This window comes from Hetaerina americana, unplaced genomic scaffold (genome assembly GCF_022747635.1).
Source record: "Hetaerina americana unplaced genomic scaffold, ioHetAmer1.1.p SCAF_3, whole genome shotgun sequence".
Lineage (NCBI taxonomy): Eukaryota > Metazoa > Arthropoda > Insecta > Odonata > Calopterygidae > Hetaerina > Hetaerina americana.
In genome coordinates, this window is record NW_027286874.1 from 64,541,528 (window position 1) to 64,563,498 (window position 21,971).

At 40.9% G+C, this 21,971-nt stretch overlaps 1 protein-coding gene and 1 long non-coding RNA gene across 2 annotated transcripts in view; one reads left to right on the top strand and one right to left on the bottom strand.

The window, feature by feature from the left end:
• Window positions 1-21,971, top strand: part of Adsl (adenylosuccinate lyase) — a 341,605-nt gene that overhangs the window by 141,685 nt on the left and 177,949 nt on the right. The gene's annotated exons all lie outside the window — the stretch shown is intronic.
• LOC139690355 (uncharacterized) lies at window positions 3,299-12,911 on the bottom strand. Its single transcript, XR_011701470.1, has 3 exons — window positions 12,770-12,911; window positions 4,514-5,682; window positions 3,299-4,371 (listed from the first exon to the last, which is right to left on the bottom strand). It is a non-coding gene; the product is annotated as an uncharacterized lncRNA (long non-coding RNA).

Below are 21,971 nucleotides of genomic sequence, written 5' to 3' on the forward strand. Positions count from 1 at the left end.
AGAAATAAAAAGGAAAAATCTGTGTAAGCAATCGAAAAAAAAGTCGGGAAAATTATTATTTTTGCGAGGGGAGATTTCAGAGAAAGGATATATAGAGGAACTATGTGGTAAAGACATTAAGTTAGTAAGTATAGGAAGAGAACATGACATCAATGAGAATAACTAATAGGAGATAGGGTTGGTGGAAGGAATCCATAGGAAGCGGAAAAGATTGAGGCGAAGCATTTTGATCGGCAGTAGGATGTTGAAGACTGTGATAGAGGGTAGAATGTTAGGCAAACGAGGAAGGGGCAGGAATAAAAGAGGCATGATGGATGGAGTGAAAAGAGGAAGGAAGTATACTGAATCGAGGAAGAGTTTATTCGTAGTGTGTGATGTCAGGTGGTGTCTTCTTGAACGATGCTAAGAAATGTAGGCGGCTCTTAAATGGTAGAGTACCAAATAATAATAATTCCTTCTTATTAAATGGTAGACACGTATGAAGTTCTGTTGTAATCCCCCGTCTGTCAGACAGGACGTCATACTTTGTGACGCCACCGCGTCTTTAAGTCAGGGGAAGATCAATGTCGACCTTGGATTTTGGTTGGTGGGTAGGGTACTAGTGAGAACAAGGGAGAAGTATTGTTGTAATTGTGTTTTACGGCTAGTGTTTTTATCGTGGCGTGTTCAAAGATGCCGATTCTTTCCACGTGCTCGAAACGTAACCCTCATTGTGTACGTAGGTGCCGGTAGCTATACCTTGTTTTAATGTGTTAGTGTATCCTTCATTTTATGCTGTGGTGGCAAATTATAGAGGAGGAACATGTCCATGAATCTGTGTGATAGGTAATTTCTTTGTTTGTCGCCCGTACCGTTTAGTTTTCCTATTTGGTGTGGGGCTAGGTTGATTTCCTCGAAGTCTCAGTTCAAAAACATTTGTTGATGCCTTTTTGGCAAGTTTAAGTTTAATCCAATCTCTTAATCACAAGAGGCTTTCATCTAAGATCTGTTGTAATCCTGTAACGCTTTTTATAGGACCTGATTGCTCGTCTCTGTATTTCCAATATTTTCTCTTAAGCTCAGGAATTAATTACACCATTGTATTTTTTTATTCCCTGAGTGGAGTAGAAATGTGAACTGTGAAAGCTTTTACCTGCTAATCTCACTATTTCAAATATCTTCCAACGACAGCTATATCAGGATGTTGCTCAAGAATAAACTCCCTCGTTGTCACGATTTGCGTATGAAGAATCGCACGACTCCACGCCATGGAGCTCCCTAAACATTCCATGGCTTAGCATAATCTGGACAGAAATATGTTTTGATTTCCGATATTATTTAATCATTTTTAAAATATTATTTTCATTCCGAAGCGCGCACGAGAATGGTTGACTTGTAAAATTAATGCTGAAAACATGTTACTTATGGTATAGTATTTTTTTGTTCTGTTGTGTGATGGATAAAAAATACGCCTATCATTATTTAATCCAGTAATGCATATACTAACAGGGTTGAAATACATCTGAGGAAGCACTTATTGTCTTTATTTACCAAATTTCTGTGGCCATTTCAACCTTTTTCTTTTTGTACATTATTCTGTGGCAACGTAGTGTAAAGAGAGCTCAACTACTGGCTGAAGTTCTCCGGATTCGTTACTATTTTATTAGATAGCACCCTGCTAGGGTGCGTGGAAGGGATTATTACACCCTAGCGGAGGCTTGTTGAGTACCAAGGTATGTATTTTTGTATGCACTTGTTATGGATTTGTGCTTTCTGATTGCAGTTTTTTTATGCAAACGACTGCCATGTTGGTGCGAAATGACTTGCATCGTCGGTAGGCTTTAAATCTAAATGTACCAATACATTTTCTTTAAAGAGATGTTAATTTGGGAGAAAGTTTTTATTAAGTTCATTTCATCAAAACAATACGATATGATTAAACAAGATCTCACCAAGTGTGTTTGACATCGGAAAAATATATGCTTTCTCTCATGACTTTGGAGGACTACCATCCGAAGAATCATGGATGGATGGCAAAGAAATGCATGTCGTTCTCACAAAAAAACCGATATAATGTCCGCCATTACGTATATTAGGGTTGTAATTGTCCTAGCAAAGCAGCGTCCACCACCTTTTTATTATTATTACATATAACCCTGCAAGCTCCCTCTTGGGTGTTGGTTGGGGCGATGATTTCTCACCAGACTACTTCGGACTCAAAATACTTTTCCCCCCTGACGTGGTCGGGCGTTATTCTGATCCCCTATCGTTCGTGGGAAAAAATGACATCATAAATCTATCTGTTCTACACTTAATCTCTCTAATTTCATTTACATGATCTCTCCTATCGTAGTGTGATGGGGCTAATAATACATTTTCAACATCATCGGTAAACAGACATCCTTCCAATATATTCAAGAGTAAAAAAATACCACCTTTTATTAAATGATATTATTTTATACGAAAAAAGACGAAATTGCAGTTTCAAAAAAAATTAGCGCCTCAGAAATAGTCCAAAATAAGTTTAATAACAGCTTTTGAGTCCTTAATAACTTCATATTTACATCATATCTGTGTAAGAGCCACTCATGAATGGATTTCATGTTACTTTTCATCAGACATCACCAATACATTATTTAGGGTGACACAATGCATTCACAATTCAACCTACTTATGTTAATTACTTTCTTATTTCAATATTTCCGTATATTTTGCCACTACGACCAATATTTAAATTTGTCCTTGACCACCCACTCGTAAATTTCTTGTCATGGTTTTAGCATGGCATTTTATCACCCTTAAAGCATAGACGCCATAAGATCGCAGGTGAGTGCTAGGTTGTTCGCCACCGTGAGACCGCTGAATTAGTCAAGTTTCACGGATTGCTTTTGCGGATGGTCGACTCATCACACCGTTTAGCGACACTTCTATAACAGCCTGCACTGACCTTGATTTATATCTGTTGCGCCTTGAATACTTACCGACCACTTCACCGCACGGCAGATGTAGTAGAATTTATTTCCGAATTACTATTCAGTATGATGCTTCGTATGTCGCCGCCGCATTTCGGTTCTTCGTCTGTTTCATCAGCACTCTAGTCGGTGGGTTCAGTTCGCAGGCGCCATTAGGCACGTTAACGATATTATCAACCGAAGGCAGCCCAAGCAATCTGAACTCTAATAGCATGCAAACTTCTTCATTCATTGTGTGTTTGCATTTCAAATAATATCGTGAAATTACATAAACTCTCTTGTTTTTTATATGTTTTTTAAAGGAAATGATAACCATTAAAATTTTTATTTAACTTAGATCACTCATTATTGTTTTTACAATCATTAGAAAAGGTTTTGAGAAAACATTTCATGGAAATATCTCATGTTTTATATGTACGCGTCTTCACATCAATGGGTTTAAAATGAGAGAAGAGATCGAATTCATCGTCGCCTGTCGCAAGTATAAGGTACAAGAGTGCGGGGAAAACGTAGAAAAGGCGTCATCAAATATATTTAGCCCCTAAGAAAATATTTAATTTCTTCTACGACGTATTTTTTAAAAAATTTCTTGTGAAAATATAACCTTCATATAAGGTACATACTTTTCAGAAAGCTGCCGCATCGAGTATTCTTGACTGGAAAGGATTTCACTTTCAGTACGTGGAAGTTCGTTCACCTCGACGGCAATTAGATCGCTTTACATACATATACGGTATTTCACACTCGAATGCCTTAATTTAGAAACACGTTGGAAATGATTTTACCTCGTAGGTCAAAGCCAGGTGTTTCTGGGGTGAAGTGAAGTCCTGACTAAAGTGGTCATTGAAACTTTATTCTGCCTTACAAAATAAAAAAATTAAATATTGAGCCGTTATATCACATTCTTTTGCTAAAGCATCTTCAAAATTTCGCTACTTTTCTCAGTTTTAATCACATCTCGCCCATGCAGTTTCCCTCACTCTCTCTCCAAAGGTTAACACTACTTTTTTCTCCCATTCTTTAGCCCCTTTAAGTAAATCAGTGGAATGATAAGAATGCTTCAACTATATGGTAACCCTCGGACGAAAAGCATAGACGATCCCCTATTCCGAAGAATTCCCAAGCGTCGACCTCCCATGTACTCCGCATCCCACGCGACCCGAAGTTAACCTCTGTCGTGTGTGGGCATTGGTCAGTGGGCGGGGAAGGTCAAGTCGAATGGCTGGAAGAGTTAATCGTCTTGCGGGCGCATACTCACCAGAACTCTTGGCATAGGCTGCGCCAGAAGATAACCGATTAATGCTATTGTTCCGACGATGACAAATGCCCCGAAGGTGGAGTTGGCAACAGCGTGGCGGACTTGGAGACAGCTCGTTCCAATGCCAGAGGAGTAGGTCATCCAGCTAGCGCAGGCGAGGAACTTAATCAGAGGGAGAGAGGGATACGAAGATATATCTCGCGTAAATGTTTTCGCGGAAAACCAAAACATTTATCGATGCCATTCGCCTGGCAACGGCTTATACTCCGCGTGACTCGGTGAATACTTTATTAATCCCACTCACCAATTCGATGCTTTTCATGACGATCGCATGCATCGGTATCGCCCTCCTCTCCGGCTTTTTTGGGTTTTCGATGAGAAACACCTGGCTGCCTTCCATTTTTCCTGCCCCGCTCATAAACACACGAAGGAATTAAGCACGTGGAAATTTCACTTGGTGCACTCGGAGGGAAAAGATTACACGTTACTCAAACACGAGAGAGCTGATGATATTCTACCTCTCTCTCTCTCTCAACTCTGCGCTTTTCTCGGTAGTATACGCTGTTACGCGAATCGACGAAATTGAAAGAAATACGGAAGACCATGCGTGAAAACAGGCAAGCCTTCTCGATGTGCGCCTTTCGGTCGCCGCCACACTTAGCCGAGCGTTTGCGCCCACTGCCCTCCTCCCTATCTTATCTCCTCACTGGGGGAGAGAGAGAGCCGGAAAAAGTGCTCGCTTAACGCCAGTCCCCCGTGCACCTCACGTAGCTACCAACACTTCCCGTATGTTCTGAAACCTCCCCACGAAGAGAAAAAAAACGATGCGCCCGTTCATTTTTATTTACACTTGCAATAATCGCCTCACCTGCCATCCTTCGAACCTTCGGGACTCACTAATGATCGCTGCATGAGTGGCAGCCCTAATTGCTCAGGCATGCCCGGCCGTACAACAAGATGAGTTTCCAAGCGAAGCCTTTGAAAAAAAAAGAAGAAAAAAAAGAAAATGTTTCAGCATGTCCTTCCCTCTGAAGTTAGGACCGTCTGTTTGCCTTCCCTTCGCTTTCAATTCGCGACCTCATCCGTTGGACCCGCAAGGTTGCGGTTCTGGAAAATGCGGATTCGCCCGCCACCGGCATCTCACTGCGGCTCGGATTTTTTGAAGTACTTCTTCGCACGGATGAAGAAGCTAGTTTTCTTCGCTTTCTTGACCTTCAGTTCTTCCGGCGACTGATCTGGCTTCTTCTGAGTTTTGTCCAAGCGCCGTGCCGGTCGTTGCGGCTGCTCTCCGGTCGCGTTGTTGGACTCCATGTTGATAAACGTCGCCAAGCAGAGGGCCGCGTCGACGAGGCTGACCGCGCCGGTGATTAGGACCGGTGTTTCCATCTTGATCGATAAGTTATCTTTGGTGTAAAAGCGTAGAAATGCGCTGAGGTAGTACAGCGTTGCTCCGATCACTGCGCTGAGGAAAAACTGCGTTTTGGGAGAGGAACGCATAGAAATTCATTAGTTGGGTATCTTCATTTAAAGTTGAAGATAACATCGTAACTTCATGAACCCAAAGTTATTTCAAGTCCAGAAAAAAACTAAAATCAAAATAGAATATCATGCAAGGTGAGAATAGGCCAATGGTAACTCTATGCTTGAAGGTTTTTGGAGGATCGTTATTTACCCTTTTTTTAATTAATTTATTTTCGATCAGGTGCTTTCATGAGAGTGGATATGTGCAGAGCGAGTTCGTTCAATCGAACTGATAGACTTCCGAAACTGATTGAATTACAGGGTCTCTTCTACTTTCCCATAATAGTCGAATACTTTGCTTACCAACTGCTCGGAGAAATGCATATCGATCGTGGTGAAAACAAGGATTGAAAAAAAATGGGGTCCCTTAAAGAAAGTGTTCAAGCCGGAGTCACAAGTTTTCTAAAAAAACTAGGTCTCTATTTATCCTCGTTTTTGGTTACAAAGAAATTATCCTAGTCGAAAGAATAATAAAAATTTAAGTTTGTGCATGATTCAAGAGTCGGTGTTTAATCAAAACATTTATCGTAAAATTATCCACTCCGTTTTTAGAATGCCCTTGCATAAAAATTACCTTAATTAATATCGTTAGACGAGGCATTTTGCCTTGTAAAGTTAAATACATTATGTAATTAGGACGGAAATAATTATTCTCTCTGCTGACTATTTGTGACCACAAGAGTCTTGAGTTGGAAGTTTGGGAGGATATATGCAAATAAAAAATTTGAGCTTTCTCGTGTGGTATTCCAATGTCACCGTGAAGTTCCCACATGTGATAACCGGTCCCATATTAGTTCTTAAAGTAAAACCAGGAATACAGTTGAGCTTCTGAGGATTTGATAAATAGTATGTTACTTTTTATGACTACTTAAGTTTAACGAGTGAGAATTTGGAGACACACTCCCGGGTGTAAAACAGCGAACACCTGGGTGAAGCATTATTACGAGGAAAAACGCGTTTATAGTTTGAATTTCACGTGTTTTTGAATACTCAGGGATGCGTATGCAATCCTTTTTGGGAATTGGCCTAAACTTTCCGCTGTACAGTAGATTTTAAGTAGCTATGAGGTGTCCACCTCAGAAGAAGCTCAGTACACAGTAGCTTAGGTAATTGATTTATAATACATAACAATAAAATTACAAAAAATATACATATTGATAATAATGGTGATTATTATTTGAAACTATTTATATTTACTGATTTTACGAAAGTGATATAATACAGAGTCACAAGATCGCTTGAATTCAAAACATAATCAAAATAAATTTATTAAATTTAAAAGTTTGTGGCCATTGAAACATTTGTTACTCATCGTGGTTCTTCTATCATGTCTGGTATGCTGGTGCCGACGTTCCGGTGGCTGATTCTGCGGTCGCTCCGAGGGTGTTAGGATTGTTGAGAACCATGACAGAGTCAGCCACCGAAACATCGGCAGCGGAATGCTTGAGCAGGTTAGAAGTATCAGCGGAAGTCCCATAGTAATGCGCCGAAACCTCATGATCAAATCACTTGATTTAAGTGCGTTCAAAATAGACAAGTTTGACACTATGTGTGCCATTGGCAAACTTGGCGATTAAGGGCGATTATTTCCTGTGTAAGCCAGGGCTGTGCAACTTTTTGTGGATCATGCTCCGCCTCATTGGCTCAAAGATTTTATCCCACCCCCCCTCGAAGTAAAACAATTTTAGACTTCCTTCAGTGAAAATAAATTTACCGACAGTGGTGGTTTTTTTTACTATGTGGGTGATGATGTTACCAAAGCAACATTTTTTTCTAATTACCCACAAGATATTCAGTTGCTCCCCTGTTGGGAGTGCGCTCCACGTTGGGCAGCACTGTTGCGGACTGAAGTACCTGTGAAAAACCGGTTTGTGCGTATGTTTCGATATTTTTCAATCCCCGGATATCTCTGATGAGTACCCTTCGGATCCTGTGACGTGCCTTAGCTTACTGTTAGGTTTCTCAGGGGCCCAACCACCACAACCAGACAACCTCGCCCTCATCTCGTTTTCCACCACGTTTTATTTTTTTAGTTAGCTTACTATTCAGTTGGACATTCTCTTTTCATTATTTTCGCGTTACAAAGATTATATTTTCGTTCAGGTTAAACATGTGTGTAAGAGTAGAGTGATAATTATAGCAGCAAAAATAATACGCAGCCGTCCAATGCAGTAATTAACCCGGTAGTTGTTCTTGATAGGTGACGGTAGAATTACTCCCGAACTAAGCCCTTAGTTTTGTGAAATAAGCTCATAATAAGGTCAGTTCCTTCCCCTCGATACCGCTTACTCGTGAAACTGTGGTGATAATGAAGCAAAAGCCATCGATGATGTAAATAATAAGCATTAGGCACATGAGCGTTTAGAAATGCCTGTAATATCTGCAACACTTTTTAGTTGATTGTCACGGTATGAAGAGAAATTGATTGGCTCTGAGTAATTTGATTCACAAGTGGGGTACCGTATGTAAGTGTCACTGGCGGCTACAAGTGGCGGGTGATATACGTGTATTTCCGGCTTCTTTAACGTAGAGAAAACCCTTTCAGAGTTTGACAGAGACCTTAGATGTTATGTTGCGTGGCTTTTCCCTAAAATATTTTATGACTTTACCGCGGGCGTCTTAAATTAGCTTTTTAAGATGATGGGGAAATGTCACTTTTTAAACAATGTGAAGTGAGTGGTTGAGCTAGTTTGGTTATTTTGTCGTTATTTCGGAGGTCGAATCGTGAAAATGACGCTAGTCGAGCATTCAGCGAATATTACAGCTCAGAGGAGCCAGGTTGGGAATCACTCACGGAGGGAAGGATAAATTACCAATTAAATCTTGGCATAATTTGGAAGGATGTATCTTTAACAATTGTGCTCAAAATATGTTATTAACCCCATCGCGGGGGAGATCATGTAAATAAAATTGGAGAGATCAAGTGTAGAACATAAATATTTAGATGTCATATTTTTCCCACGAACGTTAAGGGATCAGAATAATGTTGTCCTTTCACGCCGGGGGGGAAAATATTTGGGTCCAAATCAGTATGGTGTGTATACACCCCGTCACACACCCTAGCGGTGGCTTGCAGCGTACTAAAAATATTTAATACAGCGCGTAAACTAACTAAATTCCTTCCAATTTAGAATTCAGCGAAAATTGTATCGCGGAAGTTTTTTTATTATAATGATACATTAATTTGAATCAATATGGTTAACATTGCGAGAATGCAGATGCTAAATAGAAATGTTTTATTCGTACCAATTGATGTTCAAGCCTGCGGAAATTAAAAGCCGTTAGTCCACGGATTTTATTTTTCCATCATCAATGCCAGTAAATAGTTTAGTTGTTCTTAGTTTAGGAAGATAGGCGTTCATGCAGGTATTTCAGTAAACATTGTGATGTTAATAAAATCAAGGAAGAACGAACTTGCTGGTGATTTCAATTCTCTTCATGCCGTTGCATCGAAGTGTGTTGGGTATTTTTAATGCCAATATAAACCATATAGTTTATACTATAACTCTTCACATCATCCAAGTACACGTTAGAGAGAGCAAATGCGTATTTTTACGCTGCAACGACTTTTCCTCGAATATTTCTCCGTTAAAAATATATGTTTAGCAGCGTGGGGAGAAATATTTTAACCAGGGCATTACTATATTTTGCAGTAAATTTGAATGACTTTAGCTAGAAATTTATTGTATAGTTTCTGAAAAATGATGAAAATAGGTATCAAGTGGTCATTTAAAAAAAATCATGCTGCCGCTATACACAGACCGACGTTCTTTTACGAGTGATGCGTGACCTACTTTTTTTGCGGAAGTGGGAAATCGAAATATTTGCCGTCGTGTCAGTTATCGGTAACGTGCATTGAAATTCCAATTTATTTTAACTGGTCATTGATGATATGTGTAGGATTTGATTATAAATTAATCGAGGTCAATAATTGGAAGACCTCTGTGTATCTCCGTCTACCTACTTCCGCAATGATCCATTATGTAATTTAACAATAATTTCCTCATCCTCTGCTTGTCCTCGTCCTTTCTGTCTACATTGATGCTTTGAAACCAAACCCAACGGACATATTTTTCGCGGTGAATTGAAATAAAAATACTATCGAGTACAAATTTATTCCCTGGCTTCTCTCCACTATTTTTTTACTATTCAAATGTGCGTTTCTTAATGTTGTCAATAAAATTAGAGGAATTAAGTGTACGAAGATGCACGCATGGTTATGTGTAAGTAAATGTCATTTTTTCCATGAATGATAATAGTTCGGAATAACATTATCCTACCGCGCTAGGGGGAAAATATTCGGGACAGAACTAGTCTGATGCGTATTCACCACCTGCCACACGCACCATGGCGGCGGTTTGCAGGGTGCTAAAAATTAAACTAAAAACTAAATCATGCTATCTCTTGCTAATCTGCATGCGTGACATCTGTGGATTTGTGGGAATTATCAGTATGGAGGTTATTTTGAGAAATTTTCAAGCAGCGGTGAAATACGAGTAGTAGTAGTAGTAGTTTTGAGGGGAGGCGACCGACAGCTGAGGTCATTTGCGCCATAGGGGATGGATAGGAAAGGATGAAGGGTGGAGAGAAACCCGGCGTCGGCATTAGCCTACTCTTTACGAAAGGCGCCAAGGGGTCCGCGGCTTAACGTCCCATCCGACGGACGGCGTACTCACTCAAAGTGCCCTCCACAAAGCACCTCAAGCAGGGATCGAGATACCTCTGAAAAATATTCAACACCGCCGGGATTTGAACCCGGGCCCTCTGGGTGGGAAGCCAGTACGCTAGCCCCCGCACCATCTCGATCCCCGTGAAATACGAATCATAATACTATTACCAAAAGTATCTGCTACGATTCTGCAAAACTCTACCGTGCATAAGACTCATTTGCGCACTACTTACTTCGCTTTCGTTTAAACCTTTTCAGATTCAAACAATTCAGTACTAGAATTATATCAGCGTATCAAAGGTTTTTTATCCCAACACAATGAACGCGACGCCATAATCGGTGGAGATTTCAATATCCCATCTTTTTTGACTGGAGCACATGAAGTTTTAAAATGGGGGTTAAGACAAAGATACCTGCGAATCGCTATTGAATTCTTTTACGTTGAACTCATTGCATTAACTTGTCACTTCGCCAAATAGGGGCGATAATATTCTTGACTTGTTGGAATTGAATATTCCTGAAAAAGTCTTAACGATAGAAACTATAGAAGGAATTAGTGACCACGGGGCAGTAAATGCTAAGTTTTCCCTCACGTCCATTTCGTGCAAGGTTATGGAACATATGTTAGCTCGATCATGAGGCACCACGATAATTAGCAGTTATTAATGAAAAATCAGCATGGTTTCCAAGAGGTAGATCCTGCGAGACACAACTTGCTCTTTTTGTTCATGATATTCTTATTCGGGAGAGAGCAATGTTCCGGTAGAGCTGATTTTTCTAAATTTTAAGAAAGTCTTCGACAAAGTACCTCATAGTAAACTACTCGCAAAGGTAGAAGCATATGGAATGGATAAAAATATCCCGGGTTGGATTCAAGACTTTTTGAATGGTCGGGTTCAAAGAGTAAAAAGATAAGAGTTAGCTCAAATGCAGTAGAAGTTACTTCGGGTGTTCCCCAGGGAAGTGTCATCGGACCTCTTTTATTCCTACTTTGCGTTAACGACCTTGACTCCGTAGTCACCAGTAAGATACGTTTATTTGACTACGATGCAGTGTTTTACCGTGATATCCGTGATCCTGAGGACACAGCAGCTTTGTCAGATGACCTTAATACTATACAACGCTGGTGCGACACTTGGCAATTAGAATTAAACTTAAAAATGTGCGTGGTCATAAATATTTGGAAAAAGAGCAACTCCCACACGAACACCTACTGTGTTGGGAATACCGAAATGGAATTTGTAGACTCAAATTAAATATCTAGTCGTTACCCTCACTCGCGATCTCTCCTGGGTGAAACACGTACGGGGAATATGTGAATAAGCCGACGAAAGATTAGGATTTATTAGAAGATTACTAAGTAAATGTGATGAAAAGGGCAAATAGAAATGTTATCTGTCGTTATTTAGGCCTCGTATAGAATATGCTGCCAGTACATGCATGGGACCCTCACGAAGTTGGATTAATTGCCGAATTATATCGCGTGCAGTGTAGAGCAGCTGGATTTGCAAAACGTTATGATAAACTTAGTAGCGTATCCAAAATATTAGAGGAGCTAGGCTGGGAATCACTCACGAAGCGAAGGTTAAATTACAGATTGAAGCTCTTGCATAAATTCGAATGTCTCTTTAGCAGTGATGTTGGAAATGTATTGTTACCCCCATCGTGCTGCAGTAGGAGAGATCATACTAATAAAATTAGAGAGATTAAGTTTAGAACAGATAAATTTAAGATGTCATTTTTTCCAAGAACGATAGGGGGTCATAATAATACTGTTTGGCCTCGGTGGGGTACTGTTCGGGTGAAATTATTCTGGTGGGTTTCGCCCCCTGCCACACACCCTAGAGATGATTTGCAGGGAATTTAAATAAATTAAATATTTCGTCAGTTATCCAGAATTATCCAATTCTGGAAACTTCCCTTGGAAAAAATATATCGTATGACACAGATTCTCGAGGGCAGACGTAGCACTACCTCGCCGTTTCCCTGGAGGTCGTTGAACCAAAATAGTGGAATCATTTTAAATCGGAGGTATTGTTGAAGCGTGGATAAAATAGCCACATGTTCTGTGCGGAGTGTTTCGTTATCTAATAATACTTTTGATCACGTGGTACAGTATGTCAACGCACTTAATATTTTAACGAAATTGAAAATCAACTCCACCAAAAACGGATGTTCCATTCAATATCCATTTTGTCCAAGAAATCGAGTTGGCGTGGATCGCGTTTCAGGCATAATTTACCGCGGTGCCTCAAACGGGCCGTGGGCGAAGTTTACACATCACTTTAACACCGAGCACGACGAATTCCCTCGCACACTTCTTAAAATGTGTCAACTTAAGAAAAGAGTTCCTGAAAGCGTTCCACTCACCGGGGTCCTATGCGCCGGGTTCCTTGCGAAAGTGTTTATCGTCAAAGTTGTCGCCAGAGTCGTCGCGGTCACGATGGAAGTAAAGGTGACGCCGGTTGAAATGAGCGACGGTGACTCCTCTAGCCAGATCTCGCGGACAAAGATCGACAAGCACGCGATGCCCAGCGCCTGCGGAGGAGAAATGGAAGGACTTCCTCTCAACCGACAAGGTTGCGCGCTTTGCGGTGTGGTGTGGTGCGGTGGGGGAGACTCGGAAAGCACTGTTACACTGAACCAATTTCCATTCGGCCCGTTCTCACATGGGCGGCGCGCTGACTCGTTTCGCCGGCCAGCGGGCCCACGCGGCCTCAAACACTCGAACAACGATGCCGCACGCACGCACACACACACAAGCGGTGACCCGCGGACGTGTGCACAAACACGCTCACGCGAATGCTCCGCCAACAGACCGAACGACAACTCTCAATACTCACGCTCTCCAGGACTTTGAGGAAGACTGAGATTATTCTTTCCCTTTGCCAGATGAGGATACGACAACACTTTCGTCTCCGCCTCCTCTTCCCGTTTGGACCTCCTGCAGAAAAGAGGGGGATGTTCGTGAGAGAGAAATATGAAAGAGGGAGGAGGAGGAGGGAGGCACGTGACCCAGGCCGTCTCTCTTCCTCCCTTTTTTCCTCGGGGAGGCGCTGTGCGAGTCGGAATCCTTTACCTCGCCAATTGCTCCGCTTTTTGTGGCAGAGAAAGCCATTTTCGTTCGCGTATTGCAAGAAAGTGGGCTGCGAGGGAGGACAACGACCTCTCTCTGTCATCTGTCCTCCCAATGGTGAAGGACACTTTGTTTTTGTTTTTGAAAAAAATCCTTACCTCCGTCTGTTTCCTTCGCCCCTCTCCTCTCGTGCGCTTTGGGTCAATCGTTTAGCTCTCATTCTATTCCCTTTCAACTATTTCATGTTTACGAAGTCTTGGGAAAAGCTTCCGTTAATTTTCTTTCCACTTTAAACCCGACCCGATTTCTTTTTACTCGTGTGAGTAGCTCAATGTTTCAGGGATGCGGCAGCGTCTTAGGTCATTTTTCGCTACTCCCCTGACATAACTTCTCATTGGAAGCCGGAAAGTCTTAAAAAGTGTTACATTTGATTATTTTTGTGGGGGATTTGTGCTAACCAGTTCATTTCTTTTAATTTGTAGCTTATAATTTTACCGTTACCACATACTTATTGTGAAGAAATAGGTTGATTTACTTTGGTTTGTAGAAAGCATGCAATTCTGCATGCATTTTCGAAGAGGAAAGTTCCTAATCTTTAATCGTCGCTGAAATAGTCACTTGTGTGTATTATCTGCGTGTAACGTCTTGACATTGCTTGGAGTAAAATGTGTCTCTTAGAAAGGCTTATTGTGCTGAGTCTGTTTATTTGTGTGCTACTGTGGAAAATTTCCTGTTATACTTAATTCGGGAATTTCCTCAAATGACGAGAATGGATGTGAACAGAAAAATTATTTTCTCTAATATCGTAATTTATTTGAAATAGTCGAATCTCAACCCAGAACTCGCTTCCGTATTCCTTTCAAAGGGCATGGTTGCCCTATATAACGCACGGGATTAATTAACCGTTATCACGCCGTTGGCATTGTTCGCAGCAATACAAAAATAAACCGCTATATCCATTCCGAAAGAAAAAGAGGCAGCTAAGAACCCGAGAGGTGGTGGTAAAAAAAAATTATAAAATAACGGGGAGGCAAACCCTTCTTTCGCTTCTTTTTTTAATCTTGGGACCTCCACACGTCGGATCGCCTTCTGCGGCAGATCGGTGCGGTTAAGAGATTCAAGAGTGACGAATCTTCTTACTAGTGGGAGTCCATAAATTACGAGCATGTCCTCTTTTGCGCGTACGATTTTTAATGGACTCTCTTGCCGAGGTGTCGTCCCTGAGCAGCAAACGGTCCCTTCTTTCCGGTGTACGAGTGAAGGGGGGAATCGGTGTCCCAGAGTGTGCATGTGTGCGGGAGAGCGTATGTGTGTCTCGCTGGCGTCTTTTTTCGCTCTGCTGGCAGCATCGGAGATAGACCTATATGCGGAGGTTAATGCCCTCTTGCTCTCCCTTTCTTATCCCCACTCTTTTCCTCGCTCCCCCTCCCTGTTCCCCCCCTCTCCTTCCACCCCACCTTTCCCCTCTCTCAATTCCCTCGTTTCTCTTCTTCGCTTTTCCCTTCCTAATGCCTACTACATCTTCTGCTCATTTTGAAGGGTGATGAGTGTGTTGTGTGCCCAGTGCGGTGACCGTTAGCGCGTACATATTAATGAGCGAAGGAAAGAAAAGTGTTACTCTCGTTAATTTTTTAGCACCATTCTGCTTGGGATTTCCACCTAAAGGTTTTGGTTTTGAAATGGGGATTGCTTCGTGATATCGGTTTCGAATTTTGCCATGAAGCACTCTGCACTTCCTTCACGGAAGGGAAAGTCTTCCGTATATCTGTGAAACGTATTCGATTTCATGTTTTGCTTGTTTTTCGTGTGCGGCACATTACTTGATCAGAAGTAGTTTTACGAATGCGCATCAGAATGGGTTATCAGGTCATGAGAAAATTCGCAAATAGTTGTATCATTGGCTCATCTCCTTTCTTATTTCGTGAGCTCTCATATAGCTCCTTCATCAAGCCTTTGCAGCTATCGTTAAGGTTGGAGCTTTTAGGCTCTTTAAGTTATTGAAGTAACTTCGAATTACATCTTTTCACTTCGATCTTTCGCTTTTCCATACCCCTATTGCCTGTTTTTCAGGTTATTCGCTGTATTAATACGACCTAAGGTTTCTGAACTCTTTGATTGATATCCACCATTACCATTAAAACTTTTTGAATTCATTAATGAAGCATTCCATTTTCCGTCGTTACCTTGGCGACCTCGTTAGACATGTGAAAGTTTTAGCTGGTCACGTAACAGCTTCTCTGATGTTTCATGTATCGGTTTGACCAATTCCTTGCTTGAGTACGTGACTGATTTAACAGTTGTCAACATATCTTAAAATCACTTTCCAGGCAAACTTAAGTCAGAATGTGACAACAGATGTTATCCGTTTCCGATGGTATTATAAAATGTATATTTTCCCAACAGTCATGATATATAATCTGTAATCATATAAGAGGAGGGACCTTTTGGGTTCCGAAGCTCTGGATACTCGTAGAACAATGAAACATCACGCGTTTGCACTTATTATTTTTATTACGTGATCTTGGATTGGAGCAAAGTATTTAATTTTATGGCATTGCTTAAGTTAAAATTCATTTTCTTCATTTAAGTTTTTTCTTCGTAATAATGTTCCAAAGAAACTGCGGGAGATGCCGCAACAGTAACTTTTAACGGAGTCATCCGCTAATGTGCATTTCAATGCAACAATTTCAGAGTGTAAAAATCATTCGCCTTGACTGGGATTCGAACCCAGATCCCTCAATAAAATTTCAGAGTTCGTAATAATGTTGTTAAGAAGTGTAAATCCTTTTCCGTCTGTTCCTTCCTTACCCAATAGTTAACGCAATCCATTAATTAATGTAACGCCCAGAAACTTAACTTAAAAATTATTTGCATTGTTCTCTTTATATGATCATTTATCATCCTAATAAACAACAAAAAGAAATTTTCCGTTCTTAAAATTTGTTACGTTCACTCATGAAAAAATGATGATGTTAGAAACGTATTAGGAAGTCTTAAAAACTACCGAAAGATGGAACGCTATAGAGATTGTAGTTTAAGGAAAATCGTTTTCAATTAATTATATGTAATACTTGTGAACAGTTATCGCCGATTGTACCTTCAAGGAATCTGCCCTCGTTTACATGATTTCTTGGTCACACAGCCATCTACTACCTCGGAGGGCCAAAGATGGCGTGCCCAGCAACGTCTTTAGTAGGGCAGACCTCTCCTCCAGCTCATGGCTGACCGTTAGGTACGGACGGATCCAGAAAAAAAACGAGGTGCAGTTTCATCCTGCCTTGCGAGTCTCCGCGTGGGTGTGTGTGGCATGGGAGTTCGATGGGGAATATGACGAAACCAATCGTAATTTATCTTATTATAGGCGTTAAACAATGTATAAGATGAAGTTTATGTGTATCCTTTTCGCAGCTCACCCAACATTCTCCCTTTCATATCAGTCGTCAACACCCCGCTATCTGCCGACATCTATTACTCCAATTCACATTTCTAACTTCGAAATCAACCTGGCGATGCTCTATTTTCTCCCATTTGTAAAATTTCATCAGTTATCTCTCTCAATTTTAAAATTATAGTATGTCGTTTTTCCCTAGTCTACCCATTATGAACAGGTTTTGTTTACCGTCTCCAACAAGTTGTGCATGCCCTGTTGGTCATCCTCCAGATGAAACTCTTGTTGTCTTCTCAATTACTCATTTTTACCTCATGAATTTTTGGTTGTAACATCGTGTTTTTCATTTTGTGACTTCGAAAGTTCTGTTATATGTGTTATGTGTGTTTATGTACTTGTATATGCACTTGCATATATGTATATTATGTATATGTGCATATATATATATGCATATGTGCATATGTGCATTATGTATGTGTGCATATGCATGCATAAATATCCATAGATATGTATATTTATTTATATTCATGAGATTTAAATTTAAATACTGTCCCTTGCGAAAGCGTATATTTGATCAAAAATGCGAGAGAGGTACCTGTTGTCTTCAGGAATTATTTCTTCTTGTGAAGGAAGTTGTTTAATTTCCTGTACTCCTTTTCCTAAAACCTGAATCTCTCAGTGTACCACAAGCGATGTTGAACGCCCCATCTTCACTACCTTTCCTTCTTCGGAAACCTCATTTCAGCATTCTTGCCATGCTCAAACGAACCCCAATATAGGGAAAAGGGGGAAAATCGGCCACGACTTCGAAATTTCCTTGACTTCCGGTGTGTTTAGACAGTAGTTTTCTGTCCTCGTTCCTCCAGCTGTTGGGTAAAACTGTTGCAGAATGGAAACTAAAATCCTCCTTCCACTTGGCTAGTGAGCCAGTTCTCATTTAATAAGGACGTCGGAATTGACTTGGGGTGACACTAACCAGAGCACGCTGCACTCGATATACTATATATAGACGTTAGGTAGGTTAATCCTGCCTCCTGCCACTATTTACTTTGGGCGATGGTAATAATGCTACCTGTCTGATAAAAAAAATATTGCTGTAGAAAAATATCACTGATTCATTTGTCATGTTTAACTTTTGAATCATTATGTCATTTAATTCTATCCATTTGTCGAGTTTTATTCATTCGCCATATGCCCTGTTCACTTTGCTTCCTTCTTGCGTTTCCACAACATTGAGTTTTTTCTGAGAGTTACAATTCTGGTAGTGCTTGTAGTCAAGTAGAAAACCAAGCTAATGCTGTATTCGCCTGAGGATAACCTTGGTCAAATAATATATAAAAAATAAAAACAGAAATTAAATTCAGTTCAGATTGGACTTAAACTTTGTTTGGACCGTTTCTTTCTCAACTGCAACTTTTCTCAACCTCGTAAAGTTAAAGCGTGTTCTCTCGGTAATTGTCTTACGTGCGTAATCTATCTTTCGGGTTCAGTTAACACAGTTCATTGATGTGCTACTTGAATTACCAAATAGATCCTGAGTCATCGGGCTTGAACCTCTGCTCCAACTAAGTCCCAAGCGTTGGAGCATGACACCATGAGCTGCTAGCTGATGGATATGAAATGGTAAACAATTTCTCCACAGTTAGCACTGTCCGTTTACATTACCTCCTATCCAATAGGCGTAAATAGTTAGATAAACTAATATGAGGATGGTATGAATTTTCATATTTGTTACTATTATTTTAAAAGATTTCCAGAATTTGAAGACTTGAGGTAAGGTGCCGACAATTTGAGACGTCTCGATGCATAATTTGGCGTGAATTTGAAGCATTTAGAATTACAGGGTCCGTACAGTAAGTATCGGAATGGGTTCCAAAAATCAAAATTTATTGCAGTTATCATTACAATTACTTAATAATCTTCAAAATGCATTCCTCCTGCATTGATACACTTAGTTCGGCGCGTCTGCCACTCGTCAAAAGCCCGCTGGAAGTCGGTTTCCGGAATACTGTTGAGAGCCTTTGTCGTCGCCGCTTGAACCGCCTCGATGGAGTCGAACCGATATCCTTTGAGCTCCTTTCGAGCTATCCTTTGAGGTAATAACGTTGTCGAGAAAATCTTCATCTTCCTCGACGCAGTCCAAAATTTCTTGCGAAATTTCCACCCGCGACAGTTTTTGTTCCTCGATCAAGACTTTCGGCACCAGCTTCGCGCACACTTTCCTCATCGTAAGATCCCCTGTTATAATGGCTGTGGACGGTTCCGACTGAAAGGCCGGTCTCCTCACTGATAAGGGCGATGGTTAAACGCCTGTCAGAGTCTAAAACTTTTCTCACTTTGGCCACCTGAGCATCGGTTCGAGCGGTCGTCGGGCGCGTGCTGGCGCGACGACACGACAAACAATCACACGTCACAAAAATCCACCTCCTGTCTTGACGCATGCCCGGAGGTGACTGAACTAAAGTGTGCCTTAGTGGTGGCTGGGGGCCCATCTATCGAGCCGACCGGTCGGACCCCCATCCACCGCTCTGTTGAGGCTACAGCGAACCAGTCACGATACTTATTGTACGAACCCTGTATATACACAAACACACACATACATATATATATATATACATGTATAATATATTTTTTATTTATATATATATGTATATAAATATATTCGCATAAACACAGCAATCAATCCGAAGGTCGGTGTGGTAGGTGATGGCAGAGTTCACCTAGTACCAAGCCCAACGGCGTGTGAAATTCACACATCAGGGTAGGTGGGCCAGCTCCTTTCCTTGTGCCGATTACGGTTTTCCAGGAATATCTGGTACCCGAATAATCACGTAGCTTGGGTGACGCTGAGGGTGCCCAGAGAGGCCACTACTGCGATCCCACGAACGCACACACATACATATATATATATATATATATATATATATATATATATATATATATATATGTATATATATATATGTATGTGTGTGTGTGTGTGTGGTATGATTTTTATAATAATAATAAATAATGCAATGGAACCAGCTACTAAAATAATTTGGGAAGCAATCAAGAAAAATAAAGAGGGAATATATATATATATATATATATATATTTTTTTTTTAAGGTAATCTACCGGTTAAGGTAGGTTTTTGGATGGACACAACTACCAAACAAATATTTTATTACTCCTAACAAAACACAAAATCCATCATCCTACTCTATATCAGGTCCCTCTTCATCTCTGAGTACTTTCTTCCTCCCTTCATCCCGTCCAACATCCCTATCCTGTTCCTTCCCTTTCCTCTATTGCCCAACATTCTACCCTCTATCACAGTCTTCAACATCCCACTGCCGTCAACACCCCCTTCATCCACTTTTCCTGCCTCCATAGGATTGCTCCCAACAAACCCCTCTCTTCGCCCAACATACCGAGTACTTCCTCATTTGTTTTCTTCTCTGTCCATTTCACCTTCTCCATTCTTCTCCACACCCACATTTCAAAAGCCTCCAATCTACGTCTATCCTCATGCTTCAATGACCACGTTTCCGCACCGTACATAGCTACGCTCCATATCAAAGTTTTTACGAGTCTTTTCCTAACATCCTTACTCAACTCGTCCTTGTGAAAGCCTCTTTGCCTAGCGCAATTCTTCTCCTTACGTCCCTACTACTTTGACCGTGTTGGTCCAAAACACTACCGACATAAGTAAACAGTTCTACCTGCTCTAGTTTTTGCCCTCCTATTTTAATGTTAAGCTTGGCCTTTTTCTTTCTAGAAAATCGCTTAACCTTTTTTTTTATTAATATTGATTCTCATCCCATACCTGTCGCACTGAATTTCCAATTCACTCAGAAATGCTTGCAGCCCCTTGGCTGACTGACAAACTAAAGCTTGGTCATCAGCACACCTAACTGATTTTACGAATTCCCCGCCCACTTTCATTCCTACCTCCAGTTCTTCCCATGCCTCTTTAATCATTTCCTCTGCATACAGGTTGAACAGCAACGGTGATAATAGGCAACCCTGCCTTACACCCCTTCCTAACACTGCCCATCCTGACTCCCCGTTTCCCACCCGCACCTGAGCAGTCTGAGACATGTACAGGTTGCGGATTAGCCTCCTTTCCCTCCAATCTATTCCTATTTTCTGCAATATACTCATTATTTTTTCCCAATTCACCCTATCAAACGCTTTTTCGAAATCTACGAAACAGGCAAATACCTCCTGGTTGTGTTCTATATTCCTCTCGATTAATAATCTCATTACTGCAATGGCATCACGCGTACCTCTCCCCTTCCTAAACCCAAACTGATCATCCCCTAAGTAATCATTTGCCCTACTCTCTATCCTTTTGTTTATGATCCTGAGAACAACTTCAGCTGCGTGGGATATCAAACTAATTGTCCTATAGTCCTCACATGACGTGGCCTTTACCTTTTTCGGAATAGGAACTAAAACTGATCTCACAAAGTCTTCCGGCCAGATTCCCTTCTCATAAATACTACGTATCAGCCGATATAGCCTCTTCCTCCCACATTTTCCTAAGCATTTTTAAAGTTCCACGGGAATGTTATCTACCCCCACGGCCTTATTTAGTTTCATCTCCCTTAATGCCCTTTCTATCTCATTGTCTAGTATGCCTGGACCTAAGCTGTCCTCCTCTACGTCATTTTCTTTTTCAATGTCTAACTTTGTTGGTCTGAGTTCTTTACCATACAGTTCTTCTATATACTCCTTCCATCTCTCTTGGATCTTTCCTGCGTCAACTATTACCTTACCCGCCTTATCTCTAACTGTTAGCATTGCTCTTCCTTTCTTACTTCTCGATAAGGATTTAACTTTGCTGTACAACGCACCGATTTCACCCTTCCTCTGCAGACTCTCCACATCCTCGCACTGCGTCTTCCACCATGCTTCTTTTGCTTTATTTGTTACCCGCCTCAATTTATTGTTCAATTCTTTGTACTTCATTTTGCCTAATTCTGTATTTATGTTCTTCCATTTTCGCCGCTCATCCATCTTTGTAATCATCTCATCCGTGAACCATGGTTTCCTAGTCCTTTTAGCGTTAACGGTTCCAATAGTGTCTTTTGCGGCTTTAGACAACCCTTTCTTGATCATTTCC